This window comes from Amphimedon queenslandica, unplaced genomic scaffold (genome assembly GCF_000090795.2).
Source record: "Amphimedon queenslandica unplaced genomic scaffold, v1.1 AMPQUscaffold_13515, whole genome shotgun sequence".
Lineage (NCBI taxonomy): Eukaryota > Metazoa > Porifera > Demospongiae > Haplosclerida > Niphatidae > Amphimedon > Amphimedon queenslandica.
Window position 1 is genome coordinate 688263 of NW_003546249.1, and position 4792 is coordinate 693054.

The 4792-nt window shown below is 34.9% G+C and overlaps 1 long non-coding RNA gene across 3 annotated transcripts in view; it reads right to left on the bottom strand.

The window, feature by feature from the left end:
- Positions 1-455: 455 nt before the first annotated feature.
- Positions 456-4792, bottom strand: part of LOC109585039 (uncharacterized) — a 14116-nt gene continuing 9779 nt past the window's right edge. Inside the window, exons 2-4 of one of the 3 annotated variants that reach the window (XR_002186287.1) lie at positions 1261-1310; positions 943-1181; positions 456-667 (exon numbers count right to left, since the gene is read on the bottom strand). This is a non-coding gene — a long non-coding RNA (uncharacterized LOC109585039). Of the gene's footprint in view, positions 668-942; positions 1182-1260; positions 1874-4792 lie in introns of those variants that run through there. The other 2 variants (XR_002186285.1, XR_002186288.1) reach the window with 2 other exon arrangements.

Here is a 4792-nt window from a genome sequence, read left to right on the forward strand (position 1 = left end):
GATGATGTAAAACCTTGGAGTTTTCAGCTAAAAACCTTCAGCGCCACTCCCTATTTAAGTATGCAGAAAGTATGTTTAGCTGATTATCTCTGTAGTTGTTCATTCAATAATAGTACTTTCATTTTTCAAAACAAGTAATTGTGCATGCCTACCTGCTGATACCAGACAACAGTCAGAATTGCACTGCTAGCATACTTGAAAAAAAATTATTGATTATTACACAACTTATGTATTGCTAAATCTCTGATATTTTGGAGTGGATCAAGTGAAAGAACCTTGCCTCATGAACTGCTTCACATTGCATGCCTGCGCTGCAAGGCAGTAGCAAATAAGTGTATTTAAAAAAATTTTTTCGCAATTTTAATCAACAAATATCATACAACAATGCAACAATGTATGGTACAACAATTTATTTGCACTTTTATGCTGAGTGTTGCTTACTGAAGGTCACTTGCTGCACAGTGTCAAATATTTCATTCGAACAATAATAATTACACAAAAAAATAATTTAATAAATAAGTTTTTAGTCTTGTTGTCGTCTTGACGCCTTTGTCCTAAAGCCTCAGAAAGAAACATAGCACAGGAGATTATGTAAGACCCATTATGTGATGACATCAGTAGTACCTTGGTCCATTGCAAGATAGAGGTACATTGCAAGATTGAGGCACTAAAGAAAGAAAAAGGGTAGAAAGAGAGGTGCATAGGAATGAATTGTAATGGTAATTCAAATTTATTACAAAAGTAATAATTTTCAGTAATGATAATGGTTGTGACAATTTGTTTATTTGAGACATAGTGGCAATGGCATTCATGCACATGTATATGTACCTGTGCTTCACTTAATTAGTGAGTCAGTGTCATACATGTAGGCCTGTGACAATTACCATTACAATTACCCAGAAATCCATTGACTTAAATAAATGTACATCACATAACACTTACCATCATTATGCTTCAGCCAATGCAACACAGCACTAATTTTACTTTGTTGGACATATCCTAAATAATTAAATGTACATGGATTCAATAAGACACTATACTCCCTCTCAGTCTCAGTACATGCACTGTACACAAGAGCACTATATTGTACATTGTGTCCCACTGTTACAATTTGCTTAGCATTTATTACATTCCTGTTCCCACACTGCAGCAAATGACAATGTCTGTGATATACCAATGTACTAGAAAATAATCATAATAATAACAACAACAATGTTTGTATACATTAATGTATGTGTATGGTAATTTACAGTTGCTTACTGATACTAAAACTGTGTTAACACAAGAAAGAGAGAAGACATGTGAGAGACCTAGCAAAGGAACAAGAAAGAGCAAAAGTTAGACATATGCGTATGTCTGTGTGAGGAGGAGAGTGAGGAGACAAAGATGCACAAGGACAGGAGGCAAGGAACGCAAACATGAGGAGACAGAAATATGCAGTACCTATTAACAAAACAAACATGCATTGGGAAAGAGAAGAACTGTTTATTATAAACCTATATAGCATTGCAAATACTTAGAGTCAGGGTTCCTCACAAGATTTGGCATAGTGCTGATACAGCTTCTTGTCAATTAATGGATCGTCAAGTTGCTCAAAATTTGAGCCGAACACCCTGTACTATATACAGGGACACTGATCAAATTGAATCAAAAATGACAAGGAGAAAATTCTTCAATTTTATTAGGTTTCCTGATGCATATACATGTATTTATGTTGCAAAGAAAATCTGAGCCAATTCAGATAGAATTTGGATTTTTTAATAATTTTAAATTTGCTCAAAAATTGAACAAAACATTTTGTAGTATTATAGTACAAAGGGAAATTTGAGTAAAGAACTTTCAAATTTCTCTATTACATGCATACATGTACAATGAAGCACCATGGTGCGTGGACTCGCCTGCTGAGGATATTGTGTTACTTGTACTGCCCCCATCATGATATTATATATATATATATATATATATATATATATATATATATATATAAGATTTGAAAAAAGGATAATAGATTTTGAGTAAACTGCAACAATGCAATTACTGCACTGATCCATAAAATAAATTATAGATCTAGGTGTGGTCGGCACTTAGCAGTTCAGTGCAGATAAACATGGCATGTGGATAGGAGAAAGAAGAAAAGCTGAAATTTATTTTCGCATCTCAAGCTCTATTCAAAGAAAGAGTAAGTAAGCACAAAAAATTTGCCTAGATATTTAAAAGAGATTGAGATAGTTTGGTTGCTCCTGCTTTCCCCAGTGCTGCCTGAAAATTTTTCGAAGAGGCTAAATCACAAACTTTGAGCAACTGTAACTTGCAAACAAAAAAGAAATTAGAAACTTCCCACATATTTTTTAATTTAGGTACATTTCTCCACTTATTAATGCTAATCTTGACCAAATAGAGTGAAACACAAAGATTTGGCTAGGAAAAATGGTCTATTCTTGAAAATATTCGGCTTTTGCTACCACAGATTGCTATGAAAATACATACAACGAAGCTAAATAAATTACCTAATTCTCAAAGCTTAGAAAGAATTATAACTCAGGAGAGCCCAGTAAAAAAGATATTGACCAGGAATTAACAGGAATTTTCGTGACAGAATGACAACCCAACTGCATAGATCCACCTATATGCAAGTGTGGCAAGTCCAACAACATTAACTAAATTTTATCAAAAATACAAGAGGGAATTTTGTCAATTTTACAATGTTTTCTGATACACATGCATGTACATGTGTTGCGTAGAAATTTTGAACTGATTCCATTTAAAATTAAATTTTTAAATAAATTTTTAAAGTTATTGCAAGTGTCATGTACTGCACTGTGGTGCTTGTCGGCTCACAAAGCTCATGCTGTTTAGCTTACTTAGCATACTTTGTCAGAATCCCTGTTTAAACTACATGATTGACAACTGTGGAACCTCAAGGACATACGTGTATTGCATATCAAGCCTGAGACAACTCATGTGCACGCAAAAAAAACTTCATCTTGTTTATAATTATAATTACTAGACTACCATAGAGAGGCACTTTGGCAATACAATTTGTAGTATGATCAATGATCATTCAATAATAATAATATTAACAATTCTTACACAACCTATTTATATCAGGTATATGTATGATGTAATCATGAGTAGTGTGATGTTATGTAATCATCAAGGTGTCAAATATTAATAAGGTGTGTGTATGTACAATGTATGAGAGTATGAGTTATTTAATGTGTACATACTACATCGCCCTTTCTCAAACCTGTAAGGCGATCTGGAGGATGAATCGGAGTACCGGTACAAGTACGAGTCAAAATCAGCTCGAAGGGCGTGTTAGATGGTGATGGTGTGTTTTGCCCAGCTGTGTTAGGTAAAGATGAAATGTCTGTATGATTTCTCCTGGTCAGACATGGGGTCAATTACAATACAAAGTAATAAATTACTATTACTATTACTTTTCCACAAATGGAAATGTAATACTATTACAATTACTATTACTTGAAACCTAACCAAAATGTAATATTATTACTATTGTTATTACATATATATTTCCCTATTACTATTACTATTACTTCAAATTTCACCAAAATGTAATATATTACTATTACTATTACATGAGAAACCCTTACACTACTATTACTTCTATTACTTACTATTGATTGTCAACGGTCACTTTATTTATAATACCGTATGGTTGGTAATTTTCGCGGGGATAAACTTTCGCGATTTCACTAGTTACCTCTTATTGCTTTAATTTCGTGGTGTTTTAATTTCGCTCATGGGTGTGGTGGTTAATAATCAAGTTAGATCACGTGCGTGCTCACAATCAGTCAATCACACGTTGTAGCACGAGGGCTGGAATACTAGTACAGGATGGCTGTAGTCTCTTCCCTTTCTCTGTCGTTTAACTCTGTAATACGTGGTTTCCATGTCTACAAAGATGTCTGGGAACCACAAACAGACGAAATCCTGATTTGTGTCAGAGAAAGCGCAAACTTACACAATCCATTCACTGTCACTGTTACCAAAGGCCCTATGGTTGTCGGTCACGTTCCACGACGCATCTCAGCTCTTTGCTCATTGTTTCTACGAAGAAATGGACGTATAACATGTCGTGTAACTGGTAGCAGACAGCATTCTAAAGATTTACTTCAAGGAGGGCTTGAGATCCCTTGCATTTTAACGTTTGACACCGGAGACAAAGACCTAATTAGTAAAATAAGGAAGCTACTTATTACCACTGAAAACTTTAAAATAGGAGATGAACCTGTCATTGCAGAGACTGAAATCAAAAGCATTAAGACTACAGGTGACAGCAGCAAGAAAAGACGGATAGAAATAGACTGTGAGTCCTACGTGCCACTGAATGATGATGATGAGATCTGGGTGCGTATAGAGGGCATTGTTTTGTACATGAGTGACATGAATAGATTATCGGGAGGTTTGGAACTAACAGAGGCAATCATAAATTCTGCTCAAAAGTCAATCAAATCCCAATTCCCAACTTTACAAGGTCTTGGGTTAACATTTGAGGACCAACCATGTATTGATTGGGTGGACAACTATATACAAATCGCACACTGTCGTGGTAACCACTGGATAGCTATCAGCACAATAGGATGTGACATCAATAAAATTCATGTCTACAATTCTCTGTACTCAAATGTCGATACCAATACTGAACATAACATCAAGACAATTTTTGCATCTGACGTCAGTATCTCATTGCCATCAGTCCAAAAACAATTGGGATTGAAAGACTGCGGTGTATTTGCCATAGCTTTTTGCACACATTTAGCTTACAGCA